The sequence below is a fragment of the Crassostrea angulata genome, chromosome 8 (genome assembly GCF_025612915.1).
Source record: "Crassostrea angulata isolate pt1a10 chromosome 8, ASM2561291v2, whole genome shotgun sequence".
NCBI lineage: Eukaryota > Metazoa > Mollusca > Bivalvia > Ostreida > Ostreidae > Magallana > Magallana angulata.
The window spans coordinates 48,994,224-49,010,337 of NC_069118.1; positions in this window are offsets into that span (position 1 = coordinate 48,994,224).

Genomic DNA, 16,114 nt, shown 5'->3' on the forward strand with positions numbered 1-16,114 from the left:
GAACGTGTTCTGAAGACTTGCAACAACTTAAAGCCTTATAAACAAGGATAAAAAATCAATAAATCTAATCACATTTAAGAAACGTGATCTCAGTCTAAACAGAACAAATACACATTTTATCGCAGTTATCAATATGTGTGTAATGATTTGAAAGGTGCATCCGTCCCAAGTGAATTTTAAAAGAACTAATATGAACCCTCACTACGATATCCACTGTCTGCAAGCATTAAGGGTGACTACAATGTATAATAAACTATTCATATTATTGTAATCTAAATATTATCGATATCGAATTTCAATTGATAACAGAGAAATGTTTGGTTTATGAAAACACACGATATTCAACACTATTCGTTTAACAATATTGAGTGTCGCACTTAGCAGAGCAATTAAAACACAGACACATAAATCTTTTTAAAAAAAATAACGATAAACAAAGATTAAGGAAAGGTTAAAGTCAGACCTTGACCAAACTAGTAAAGACTAGAAAAAATCTGGAAAGAGGAAAAGGTGACAAAGAAATTAACGAAGGGACTTCTCAGCAAATTTCGAAGAAAGGCGACTTAGATCATTAAAGAGGGGGGACCATGCTGCCATTAGCCTGAAAAATACACATCAGAATCCTCATCAACAGAATACAAGTGGAACCTGGGGAAAGAGCGGGCAGGATTCCAGAGAGGGAAAGGGACTGTCATTAACATCTTAAATTTACTAGTATCCTAAGAAACATACTGGAGCATGCCAATGAGTGGAATGCTACCATTTTTATGGACTTCAAAAACATTCGACTCGGTACCTTAAATGATGAATTTTAGTACTCAGTGATTAAGAACAATGTGACACCATCCCCATTTCTTGAGATGACCGGCGTCAAACGAGGCTGCTACATGTCAGGTTTCTTGTTCCTTCTCACATTTGAGTCATGCAACATACAGTCAAAGAAGAGAGTGCGGGGACTCGCTTGAATTTCACCACTATGTTTTTGACCTTGACTTGAACCACCAATGAACAAAATTGACGGCAACTCAGTAAAAGTTAGAATGAAGCTCAATTCAAAGAATGCAAAGTGCTTAGGTTGAACAGCAAGAGCAAAGCCAAGCCTAACAGTCAGACCAGTAAAGCAGAAGCAGACTTCACTTATCTTTACACCAATGTCATAAAGGACAGCGGTGGCACTGACATTATGAAGAGAATAGCGATGGGCTGGTGCATCCTTCATTAGTCCAGCCAACAACTAGAAGGTCACAGATTATCAGTGGAAAGACCAAAGTATCTATCTTTTAGAACCTGGTCCTGTCTGCATTGTTGTATTGATGTGAGACTTTGTAGCTTACCATACGAAGGAAAAGAGGACAGACGCCTTTCAGACCAAGTGCCTTAGAGAGATTCTTATGTCCAGATGGCAGCAGCATACTGTGGTTTCATTGATTTTCAAGGGTATCAATTTTCTTGAATAAAGTGAAAATTACAGTTTTAACGATACGTAAATTCGTGGTTAATAGATGATCCTGTCAATACGAAATGTTAGTAGAAATTGTACTTCAATAAACATGAAAATTCGTGGATCAACTAAACAAGAAAAGTGACGAAAATTGGTTTACAACGAATATTGATAAAACCACAGTATCCCAAACAAGACAGAAATGGAGATGGCAGAGGCAGAAAACATCAAGGGCGAGATGATGAGGAGGAGATGGAAATGGATCGGTCACGTGCTTAGAAAGGATCCAACGGATGATTGTGCTGTGTTCCTCTTGTTGACGCCTGCGAGGAGAAGGAAGAGGGGCGCCTAATAACAACATGGCGACGGATGGTAGAGGTTGAGCGAATAAATGCAGGCTAGTGCTGGAGCTTCTGGATCGGCGTGCAGCTGTGCAGCCTCATACCGGCACCTGCACCAAAGGAAGACTTTTATAGCAATATGTGCCTCATGACACGGAAGGAATAAAGAATAAGGTTAAGGATGCAACAGTGTTACAAATGAGTTATTGTTAATTGGTTTATCTTAAATATTATAAGTTCTATCATTTGAGAGAGAGAGAGAGAGAGAGAGAGAGAGAGAGAGAGAGAGAAAGAGAGAGAGAGATTTTGAGACTAGAAAAGATGAACTGTCTTCTTGGCCAGTATGTAAAATATGGTATCCCATCATATCACAAATTAATTTTGTCTCCTAAATCAATGTTATATATGTAGCGTCGAATATACCCGACATTTTTACAGTTTTGAAGGAAAGGTCTCAAACCAAACACAGTGCGAGATAATGCCAAGATGACATTTTTTACACACGCTTTAGATGCTGTTTCGTAAAAAAAATATGATTCAAATAATAAACCGTTGCTTAGAGAGTAAGTAATCACATGTGTCTCAATTGACAGGTGAGAGATTTACCTTTAAAAAATATGCAGTACTATAAGAAAGTAAAAATTCCCATCTATTAGGAAAAATAAAATTCATACATTTTTTAAAAGTCCTACAGGAGTTACATTCCCTACAGGAGAAAAGTTTTTCCTACAAGATTTTATCAGGGAGTTTTTTCTATAGAAAAAATTCAGATTTCCTATCGGATATTAAAATCCTATAGAAGATTTGTTCAAACCCCATCGGATTCTCTTACTCCGGTATGAACATCCAAATACCTTATAGGAAAATTGATTTTCCTATGGGTAAAACTAATTTCCTGTAGGAATTTTTTCAAAGTTCTTATCTCACATTACAGTCTAGATATATCAATTACAATATTTGATATAAATTCTTTAAGCAATTACCTATCGTATGGCATATTTGAATTGTTTGTTACATTCACCTTAGACGGCTGCAAAAATGCCACCTTGGCACTAATTGTATGCAGCACATTGACAAGCTTGTATTCATAAATAAATAGTGCCTGTTTGGGAGGATAACGGTTGAAATTGACACCCTGAGAAAACCATTGTCAACCGACGCGAAGCGGAGGTTGACAATGGTTTACAAATTTACAATGGTTTACAAATTTACAAGGGGTGTCGATTTGTTAATAAAAAAACCCCTAAAAAAACAAACCTATAATACCTTCTCTTTCAAAAATATCACGGATCTAGGCAGTTTTTTGGTCTTCGCTTTTCTATGTAGGCGTTAAACAATGTGTCTCTAGACTAAAGATGCCGGATTTTGTTAATGCAGCTAATTTTCAATCCTATGAGCGGGGGCTGTTTGGAAGTTATTGAGACATTTGCGCCAACTCCCTTGGGAAAAAGATAAACCATTGACATTTTAATAAAAACTTAACCAGGATACTGTTTTTTAATGTAAAAATTTCCAGTCAAAGACGTCATTAGATTTTTTATGTTAAGCTGATAAACTTGTTTAAATCAGTGACCCCAAACTCATTGCGCAACGTCATTTTAACGCGTTTCCTTGCTCCAATACTTTAACGCCTTACAAACAAATCCTCGATTGTTTAAAATTTATGCTAATTTTGGTGTAGTTATGCGTGCATTTAAATCAAAAGTATCCATCAGTGCGTAATGTTCTACTAAGAAAAAAACCCACTGAAAAAGGGCCCATTCTCTAAAGCTTAGTGCATTCGTTCTTCGTATTCATTTTTTGTGACGAAAATAAGTGCGAAGCTTTAGACTGAAAACCAAAGAAAGTTGACATTAAACAAAAATCTGCAATCCGGGTTCACACTGAAACTTTGATTTTTATCGATCTTGAAATAACCAAAATGTTGTAACCCGTTTAAATTATAGTAATGTGAACTTTTTTGTTCATTAAAATTCAAATATTTACATTCTACTGTGTTTTTCCATTAAATTCTGTGATCTTCAAATGCCTCTAAATGCAACAAGTAGTCAAAGGTCAAAATGACGAGTTTTTGTTATGACGTCACAAACGTTAAACGCTGTAAACTGCAACGTCACAAGCGAAAATCAAAGTTCACGCTTGTGGCTGTTACTGTGGCTCTTCCATTAATATTAACTTACGCGCGTTACTCAATTTGTATGCACACACCGCTGCAGTTATGAATGTGTATACTTCAAAAAATCATGATTCAATGCTATATTAAACGACGTGAATTTCACATTGGCATATTCAATGACGGATATACTTAATTTTTTCTTGTCACATCGTGATTCTCTTTGTTAATGGATAGACATGTATTAACAGGATATGATTTCTCAAGAAATAGGGATAATGACTAATGTTTGGTAAATACCTTTTATAATTTAACGCATTTGTGTTATCTAAATATATTAAAGAAATTCTTATTGATATATTCCACTTTCACTACAAAGTTATATAATAGCCAATGTAATCAGAACAGACGAATTTCCTTTTTAAAATCAAATAACCCATCTTAGTTTATTTTGTTTATAGGTCATAAAAGGAGAATTTTTAGTTTTTAATTGCAGGGACGCCGTCTGCTTCTCCTTACAAGAATTGCAATCATATCAGATCGTCTCAAGAACCAATCCTTTAAATTCTATTCATATGTACCTAAAAATCAAAACTATTCATTTCATTCCCTTACCTATATCCAAAAAAAAAAATAAATACATACCGTCTGAAAATTTAAATTGAATAATTATTACGTTATAACCATTATTAGTCTCGCAGAGTCTCATTCCAATCTCGAGGGTTTCGTCCGTGACAAAATAGCTAAACAATTTAAAGGTGACCTTGCTGCAGAGCTAACGGTAAGATGAGTTCAAGTTGATATTATAAGAAACTTTACTTAAAACAGTTTAATGTTTAGGGTACAGAGAATATGAAACATTTCCTTTATATTATATCGGTGAAGTAAATTATGTTGATCAACTGCAGATAAAAGAAATTCAGAATCGCCAGAAATAAGAAATATAATAAACTGATTTCAGTTTGAAAAACATGGTACAGATGTCAAAATCATTTGTAACACTTTGGGGTCCATGCGTTTCGTGTTACTGAAGCTAAGGTTTTTCTTGCTCAAGACATAACATATGGAGGGTAATCGTGTTCAAAAATCCAGACATGTAAACTTGTAAATCCGAATATGCAATCGTGTTGATGTGTGAGCCTGAGTATGAATATGTGTAATTCTGATCGTGTAACCTTTAAAACTCGGGCATAAACACGTGTAAGATTTGACTCAGTTCCTTCGCATGATGCACATTTTGCAACCTTATTGTTTACATTAGTTAATTAAACCTTCAACTTTGCACACTTTCAATCCGTAGTTTCTGCATTTGTAACTTCAGGCTCGGCAACAGCACATCTGACATGATACAAATTGACAAATGTAAAGTCTACAACTTTGTCGAATTTTGACATGACCTTATATGGAAACAGTGACGTCACTGATAGAAAAAGGCTAGCTGCAGGTAAAGGCATGCCGTAATCGCCGGAATAGGGACGGAATAAAAAAAAAAATATTAAGTAGGCCTATAATCATATTATCTCTGGATAACAACATTTCATAGAGTATTATTTTTCGGAAAATTAAATCATGAGATTGGTGTACATTTTATCAAGAGAATGTATAAAAGATGCGAGTAAAGAATTCGATCGGCTTCAGATATCTTCTTAGAACTGAAAAAAATTACATTTAATGACTTTGTTTGAATACACGTGTATAAAGATATATAAACGGGGGAGGGGGGGGGATGAGGGACTTAGCCCCCCCCCCCTTTTTTTGCCAAGTTAGACCTAACCATTAGGAACATAGCAACAGGGAGAATTCACCCCCCCCCTACTTTTCCCTCGCAACAAACAAAATTGTTCCTTAAAAGACCTTAAAAAGAATGAAATATTAATAGTGATATTGAAAATTAGAGTCATAGTAGGTATACTAGCACCCCCCCCCCCCCCCCAACCACCACGGATTAGGAATTTCATGATTTGGGGGGGGGGGGGAATTGGGCAGTTAAATTTGAGTTATTGATATACCCTCCCCCACGGATTAGAATTTTCATGAATATGGGAATTCTTGTCAATATTTTTTATGATTAGTTTAGCCCCACCCCCTTTCAATTTGCTTCCGACGCCACTGTTATTAGAGTACATGCAACAAATTGTTAAAGTATAGACCTCGGCTGAATTAAGAAAATATCTCCAAATGCATCCTTATCGCTACCACAAAGTTGTGCCCAGACCTCCTTCCCCCCACACCCCCGCGAAAAATTACACGGGGTCGGCCAGCTGAGTTGCAAAGTTATCGATAAGAAAAACAAACTATTTAAAGACATTGGTTTTGAGATTGTAATTAATATTAGACATAATAAGCGACACCCTCTTAAAAAAAAATGAATAAAAATTCTAAAGATAAGGTTAACTGTCGTGAAATTGAAATATGTATTAATATTATTTCAAGAAATGTTGCTTTGCATTGTCGGCAATATATAGGGAAAAAAGCATATCATACAGGTAAAAATTGACATTTCTTTAAAATCATTTCAAGCAATTATTACGGGATATTAGTATGACGTCCTGAATGTCGGTTCAATACAGACTCACTTTGTGAAGTTGGTTGATAAACAATTTCTGGAGAGCTATTATAATACAGCTTTACAGCCACTTGTGAACTAGCTGCAGGTCTGTAGCTTCCTGTCTAAAAATACAGATGGACGATCTGGGAGCTACAGTGCCTCCCATAGTAAAACTTCAATTTACGGCGCACAAAAATACGCGCTAGTTTTATATTATTATTGAAGATTGTGTTATTATTATTCTTTCACTTACACAACAACAAAAAGTATAAATACATGTAAAGTAACATAAATTTTTCCGCAAAAAATTACCAAATCCTTGCAGGTCGTTTATTCTAACTTATTCAGAAAAATAACAAGAGTAAAAATGGGGTACTCTATATGCAATGTTTTTGCCCCAAAAATGACTAAGTTCAACGGCTGATATTTTTTCATAAATTATCAGAAATCAAAATCCTAGCAATTTGCATACCACTGATATATATGTATAAATGATCTGCAAAAGAACAACTTCCTATCTAGATCTTGAAAACTGTTCGAGGAGTTATCGGTACAATAAGGGTACCTTTTTGACAGCCACTCGTCCGCTTGCAATTTTTACTATTTCAATAATCGGAAACCCGGTTAAAAATTCTCTCTCAAAATTCTTAAAATTCAGAAGCAATGGAGTTACATGGGACCTCACGGCGGTCTTTGAACCCCATGCCGCTCAAAATATATTTACCCCCTTAGGAAATTTCTTGATCCGTCTCATTTCTAGAAAAGAGTACGCATTTACTTATATTCCAGTTTAAATTACATATCGATTTTTTTTAAGAAATAAGATATTAGGCATTTCCTTTTATAATACATGTACGATGAGATTTACTGTAGTACTACAGTATATCTATACGGGTGCAATCGTCACATCGGCATCGATTTTTTTTTCTACATGAACCTCTTCCTGTTTGGTCTAGCTTCAATCATACCTCAATTTTTTTTCTAAAAAAAAATACCGGTGTTTTCGATAGAAAAGGTGTCGTTCCTTAAAAGCTTATTGCAACAGTTTACCTGAATATTATGTTTATTTTTCGTTCATTCCGGCGGTTACGGCATGCCTTTCCCGCAGCGAGGCAGTTGCCATATAAGGTCATGTCAAAATTCGACAAACTTGTAGACTTTACATTTGTTAATTTGTATCATGTCAGATGTGCTATTGCCGAACCTGGAGTTACAAATGTAGAAACTACGGATTAAAAGTGTGCAACTTTGAAAGTTTAATTAACTAATGTAAACAATAAAGTTGCAAAATGTGCATTATGCGAAGGAACGGAGTCAAATTTTACACGTGTTTATGCCCGAGTTTTATAGGTTACACGATCAGAATTACACATATTCATACTCAGGCTCACACATCAACACGATTGCATATTTGGATTTACAAGTTTACACGTCTGGATTTTTGAACACGATTACCCTCCATAATAACAGTTCATGGTAAACCTCGAACATATACGATAAGATAGATTTTACCATATTAAACATCATTTCAAATACACGATGCTGTTTTAGATCTGAACACTGCTTAACAGTATTTCAAGTAAGTTATTCAAAATCTGAAACATTGATATATTCATTTTAAAATAAAATGGCAACATAGTTATTCACTTTGTTCGTCAAAATGGGGAGCATTGATTGTACCGTGTAACCACCATTTATTTAATTCTGTTCTATCTATCTATCTATCTATCTATCTATCTATCTATCTATCTATCTATCTATCTATCTGTCCGTCCGTCCGTCCGTCCGTCCGTCCGTCCGTCCGTCCGTCCGTCCGTCCGTCTGTCTATCTATCTATCTATCTATCTATCTATCTATCTATCTATCTATCTATCTATCTATCTATCTATCTATCTATCTATCTATCTATCTATCTATCTATCAGGCTTGGGGCGAATTACATTGTAAAGAAATGCATTACATTACCATTACTTCATAAATTTGGGCATTAAATTACCATTACCATTACTTGATTTTCTCGAAGTAATGCATTACATTACCATTACATGGGTAAAGTAATGCATTACCATTACCATTACTTTGTTTTAAAAAAGTAAAGCTAATAAAGAGTTTTTGCAAATGTTTCAAATATAAAACACTCTTTAACATATCTACAGGTTCATGCTCAGTATGAGGTTCAAATTCACTGTCTATACAAGAGTCATTCTTTATTTGCTCAATATATAATCATCTTATGGCATTATGAACAACATATTACATAAGTAAAATGATATTTATAGACATTTGGCATGATACAATGTAGGATACGAAATAGAGACACAGAATTACATGCATAACAAAAAACAATTTATGGAATAATGTTGCGGTTATCAAAAGCTAAATAGAGATATTTCCCCAGATTACACAAATCTTTATAATTTTGGACACTTAATTGTATCAATTCATAAACAGATGGTTTTTCCCAGTTATATTTCTTAAGATACTGTATTTGAATCGTATTTCTTTCTACTGAGGACACTTTAGGACAAAAGATTGCTGTTGCACTTTATGATCGAAGTTTCAAAGGGTTCATCTTTTAACTGCATCCTGTTAGTTTGAAAATCTTCCCAGCTATACTAAATAAATGTTTTACAGGAGCAGTCGAAGCTTGGACTGAAAAGTACTGTTTGACGATCTTTATCTTAGGATATATTAAGTGCAATAATAGAAAAAATACACGAATCTTGTAATTTCTACCAGTCCAAACAAATGTACAGTGTACTTAATATACAAGAGAGAGAGAAAGAGAGAGAGAGAGATATAATAAGTAAGTAAAATTATTTTCAAATGGGTTATAATATTGGAAGTGATATTGATTTTCATCATGGATGGACAGTGCATTCATTTTACGTTCACTTTATAATAATATTAAGTCTTGTGTTTTATTAGATGGTAAGTTATCAGATTTTTTTGTGAATAATCTTGGTGTTTTACAAGGGGAAATAATTTCCCCTCTCCTTTTTTCCCTTTATGTCAATGATTGCGAAATGGAATTTTTAAGCAATGGAAATACTCCAATTGAATTACAAGAGCTATCCTTATTTTTACTGATGTACGCAGACGACATGGTTATTTTTGCTCAGTCTGCTGCTGACTTACAGTCAATGTTGAATACTTTAGAAAATTATACAGAGAAATGGTCGTTAACGGTTAATGTAAACAAAACAAAAATAATGGTTTTTAGAAATGGGGGAATTTTGCGAACAGAAGATGTGTGGTTTTATAAGTGTGAACAAATTGAAGTAGTGAACAGTTTTTGTTATCTAGGACTTTTGTTGAATTACAATGGCAAATTTCATGTTACGCAGAAACAATTGTCATTACAATGTATGAAGGCGCTTTTTGCACTGAAAAGGAAATGTTGTAATATGAGTCTTAATTTTACTACGCTTTTGTCTCTTTTTGACACTCATGTAGGAAGCATTGCTTACTACGGTTGTGAAGTCTGGGGCTTTCATTCTGCCCCAGATATAGAAAAAATTCATCTTAATTATTGTAAAAACATACTTAATGTTAAAAGGGGCACATCTAATGCAGTTATTTATTGTGAATTGGGCAGAATGCCTCTGCAATGTATCAGAAAAATACGTATTTTAAGATATTGGATGAAACTTTTATCATCAAGAAATTGCATTTTGAATTCATGTTATGTTAATATGTATAATGAAACTTTAGGTAAAAACAAATGTAAAAACTGGGCTGCAGAGATCAAGAATATGTTAACAAGTATTGGGCTAATGAACTTATGGGAAAACCAATTTTTTGAAAAGCCAGAAATTATTTTAACGATCGCCAAGCAACGTATTTTTGATAATTTTAAACAGTCTTTACTAGCTGACATAAATGCCTCTTCCAAATGTACAATCTATAGATATTTAGTTGATCATTGTACCTTGCAGTCATATCTAACAAAAAGAATTCCTTTACAATATAAGAAACTTATATGTAAATTAAGATTATCATCCCATTGTCTTACCATCGAAACTGGCAGATATAACAATGTTCCATTACAAAGACGTTTATGTCCTCTATGTACTTTAGATATAGAAGATGAATATCATTTTATATTGAAATGTCCCTATTACTGTAACTTAAGAGAAAAATTCCTTAAGAAGTTTTATTATATTAAACCCTCTGTCTTTAAATTAATTCTATTATTGTCAACACAAAATGTAAAGGATTTGTGCAATTTAGGTAAATACATTAAAAATGCTTGTGTAATCAGAAAACTTCATGTATAAACTTGCCTTTTTTCAAGTGACCAGTATATGTATTATAACATGTGTATATTAATTGTATATGTCTATGAGCTGTACAGCTGTTGACTAATAAACAATACAATACAATACATTTTGCTTTTAAAGGTGCATGTCTGTCTCCTATTCTATTGGGACATAGCGAAGGGAAGCGATTGGGGTGTTGAGCACTTCTTATAACAATAGATTGTTTTGATACTTAGATTATCCTGGGGGCATAGTGTGTTGTTGACACATTTCTTATTGAAGTGCAAACTAATTGGAGTAAATTGTTTAAATGATTAAACACTTTTAATAACAACACTCTTAAAAATGTGATGAAATTGTGCTGTTATATTTAGTAATATTAACAATTCAAAAATGAATTTTTAAAAATCTTTTTTAATAATACAATTAAAACATTTTCATCTCAAGAATTATTTCTTTCTTCTTAAAAAATAAATTTAGTCAAATTCAATTTCAACTATTCATTTATTTATCACATTTTTAAAAGTGAACATGCATAAATAAGCATAGTAATGCAAAGTAATGCCATGTAATGCCAGCATTACACTAGATTTTGGAAAGTAATGAATTACATTACCATTACTTGTAATGCTAATTTTGTGGCATTACACATTACTAGCATTACTTTGAAAACACGTAATGCATTGCAATGCATTACCATTACATTTAGCATTACCCCAAGCCTGCTATCTATCTATCTATCTATCTATCTATCTATCTATCTATCTATCTATCTATCTATCATAACATGGTTCATCCGATTTTTTTCCTTTAAGTAATACAGAGACAGTATCCAATTTTTCATTGTAAAACAGTACATGATTTCTGTTTTGTCAAGGATTTTTTTTGAAGGCCAAACATTTTTTTTCAGGACAATTTATTAAAATGCCAATCTCTTAACTTCAAACTTATAACCATAATCATAAGCGCATGATGATTTCAGATTGATTTTTTAGTTTAAAAACCTTATCGTAGTAAACTTTCACCGACCAAAGCCATTTTATCAAAATGAATTAAACATTTAAATCTTACGTCGTCTCGTCTCGTCCCCAAAGTAGTTAATTTTACGTTAGGTCTTGTCGAGTCTCATTTAAATATACACAGTGATTGTTATATAATTTGCGACCGTTAAAAATGTCAAATCATTCAAAGGATATTGTCATTTTTTCGCTGATCATCGTTCCATGTTTTATTTGGTCTGTTATTATTAGAAAGTATATACAATCTACTAAAAGATGTTTTTCCAATAAATTCTGTGATGTTTAAATGCCTCTAAATGCAATACCTATTCACTGCGTATGAATTTACAAGTAATTTACATAAAAAGTTCTCAAACAGTGATTTCTATGTTATCGGTGAAAAAATATATTTTATAAATCGATTTATTTAAGTAAACAAGTTGCTGTCCTTTAAAAAAGGAATACAATACGTGGACCTGTGTATGTGTTTCCAACGAAAACGTGAAAGCCTTAAGATCATCAGCGATTCCACCGACTCTAGCCCCCTGCTTTTCACCACTAAATTTGTACGTTGTATGACGTATATGTATAGCCCTGATTTTTTATCTCAGAATATAAAGGGTTCATACTTCTAAAATAAATATGATCTATATTAATGAAGATTGCATGTATAGTATCAGGCATTCGATGAATTCTACTATTTGCGCACACATTATACTTCGCACTACTTTGTTAACTTTGCAGTGAAAGCTTTTTGTAAATTAATTTCATATTTTGATGCATTTTTCTTGAGATTTCAACTTCTATACAGTGACATATTTATTCAATCATTTATTATATGCAGTCACATAATTATTCAACCATACTTTAAAAATGCTTAACAAATTTTAATCGGGAAGTATTCTAGCCTCGCCTTCTATAAAAGTAAAGTTAAGCAACATGTGTATTCGGAAAACGACAAAACGTTGCAAATTATGCTATTTGATGCATGTTGTAGTTTCGGCATAACATTAACTTATTTCACAATACTGGCAGTTCATATCACATGCCGACCATTTCTTTAAAGGGAATACATTGTTTCTGTACTGTTTACCGACAACTTTACAATAGTACAGCGCCTTTAAATGATAGGACACAGACCACAATTATTTTTCCCTCTTATTCCTTTATAAAACAAAAATTCATATAAAAGATTCTACCGGCTCAAATCTATTCAAATTTGACATAATGACAGACAAACAATAGTCCAACAACATTTCCAAAGTGCAGGAAAATCAATCGAGAGGGGGCTGAGATATGGCCCCTACAATAACCCCTACCCTGCAATATCCACTTTCACTTCGGAATATTTGTAAACATTGGCCTCTTTACACCCTTCCTATTGCGCCTTTAAAGATAGATTTTCCCAATTATTTTTAGTTAGTATTTTTTTTCAAACCTTCTTCTTTCCATCCATGCCCTAAAAGGCGCCAAATTCGCCCATTTAGCACCCCTGGGAATTTTTGGAAAAAAACATACATTTTTAGAATAGAACTACTTGCCGTGATCAATGAGCACGGGGTAAAAATAGTGGTATGTGACCTAATAATTTCACATACCTTTATTGATTTTAATGAAACTTGGTAGGTTGACACCTGTGGGTATTTCCAATATCTCCTATAAGTTTCGGTGAAATCCTTCTACTTACATCAGAGTTATGGGCCCCTGAAAAAAGGTACAGGAATAGCCTAAATTGCATGCCAACACCAGCATCTCACACAAAATTCACTTCACTAAAGTACTCATAATGACCTTATTTTATAATCAATTTCCTTGAAACTTTAATAGGTCATATTTCAACTTTTTGCCCACAGACATCTGAAATTTTTTCTCATCAAGATTAATATTATGCAATTTTAATATTTTTTTGAAAGAATACCCCAAATAAGGCTATAAATTATGGAGGGTAATCGTGTTCAAAAATCCAGACATGTAAACTTGTAAATCCGAATATGCAATCGTGTTGATGCGTGAGCCTGAGCATGAATATGTGTAATTCTGATCGTGTAACCTATAAAACTCGGGCATAAACACGTGTAAGATTTGACTCAGTTCCTTCGCATGATGCACATTTTGCAACTTTATTGTTTACATTAGTTAAATAAACCTTCAACTTTACACACTTTCAATCCGTAGTTTCTGCGTTTGTAACTTCAGAATCGGCAATAGCACATCTGACATGATACAAATTGACAAATGTAAAGTCTACAAGTTTGTCGAATTTTGACAAGACCTTATATGGAAACAGTGACGTCACTGATAGAAAAAGGCTAGCTGCAGGTAAAGGCATGCCGTAATCGCCGGAATAGGGACGGAATAATTAAAAAAGAAATATTAGGTAAGCCTATGATCATATTATTTCTGGATAACAACATTTCATAGAGTATTATTTTTCGGAAAATTAAATCATGAGATTGGTGTACATTTTACCAAGAGAATGTATAAAAGATGCGAGTAAAGAATTCGATCGGCTTCAAATATCCTCTTAGAACTGAAAAAATTACATTTAATGACTTTGTTTGAATACACGTGTATAAAGATATATACGCATTTTTATTCATAGGCGTCTGAACCGGGAGTGGGGGGGGGGGGGCTAGCCAAGTTAGACCTAACCATTAGGAACATAGCAACAGGGAGGATTCACCCCCCCCCCTACTTTTCCCGGCCTCGCAACAAACAAAATTGTTCCTTAAAAGACCTTAATGAGAATGAAATATTAATGGTGATATTGAAAATTAGAGTCATAGTAGGTGTACTAGCACCCCCCCCCCCCCACCACCACCACCACCACGGATTAGGAATTTCATGATTTGGGGGGTTGGGGGGTTGGGCAGGTAAGATTGGAGTTATTGGTATACCCTCCCCCACGGATTAGAATTTTCATGATTATGGGAATTCTTGTCAATATTTTTCATGATTAGTTTAGCCCTCCCCCCTTTCAATTTGCTTCTGACGCCACTGTTATTAGAGTACATGCAACAAATTGTTAAAGTATAGGCCTCGGCTGAATTAAGAAAATATCTCCAAATGCATCCTTATCGCTACCACAAAGTTGTGACAAGACCCCCCCCCCCCCCCACGCGAAAAATTACACGGGGTCCGTCAGCTGAGTTGCAAAGTTATCGATAAGTTAAACAAACTATTTAAAGACATTGGTTTTGAGATTGTGATTACCCGGTTATATGAGACATAAGAAGCGACACCCTCTTTAAAAAAAATGAATAAAAATTCCAAAGATAAGGTTAACTGTCGTGAAATTAAAATGTGTATAAATTATTTTAAGAAATGTTTCTTCGCATTGTCGGCAATATATAGGAAAAAAAGCCTATCATGCAGGTAAAAATTGACATTTTTTAAAAATTATTTTATGCAATTATTACGGGATTGAGTATGACGTCCTGAATGTCGGTTCAATACAGACTCACTTTGTGAAGTTGGCTGATAAAAAATTTCTGGAGAGCTAGTATAATGCAGCTTTACAGCCACTTGTGAACTACCTGCAGGTCTGTAGCTCCCTGTCTAAAAATACAGATGGACGATCTTTGAGCTACAATGCCTCCCATAGTAAAACTTCGATTTACGGCGCACAAAAAATATGCGCTAGGTTTTTTTTAATTAGTATTGAAGATTGTGTTATTATTTATCTTTCACTTACACAACAACAAAAAGTATAAATACATGTAAAGTAACAAATTTTTCCGCGAAAAATTACCAAATCCTTGCAGGTCGTTTATTCTAACTAATTCAGAAAAATAACAAGAGTAAAAATGGGGTACTCTATATGCAATGTTTTTGCCCAAAAATGACTAAGTTCAACAGCTGATAATTTTATAAATTATCAGAAATCAAAATGCTAGCAATTTGCATACTTCTGATATATATGTATAAATGATCTGCAAAAGAACAACTTCCTATCTTGAAAACTGTTCGAGGAGTTATCCGTACAATGAGGGTACCTTTTTGACAGCCACTCGCCCGTCTGCAATGTTTACTATTTCAATAATCGGAAACCCGGTTAAAAATTCACTCTCAAAATTCTTAGAATTCTGAAGCAATGGAGTTACATGGGACCTCACGGCGGTCTTCGAACCCCATGTCGCTCAAAATATATTTACCCCCTTAGGAAATTTCTTGATCCGTCTCATTTCTAGAAAAGAGTACGCATTTACTTATATTCCAGCTTAAATTACATGTCAATTTTTTTTTTAGAGATATAAGATATTAGGCATTTCCTTTTATAATACCATGAGAATTATATTACGGAAATTAGCGCATTCGTCACATCGGCAACGATTTTTTTTTCTACATGAACCTCTTCCTGTTTGGTCCAGTTTCAATCATACCTCAATTTTTTTCTTCTAAAAATAATACC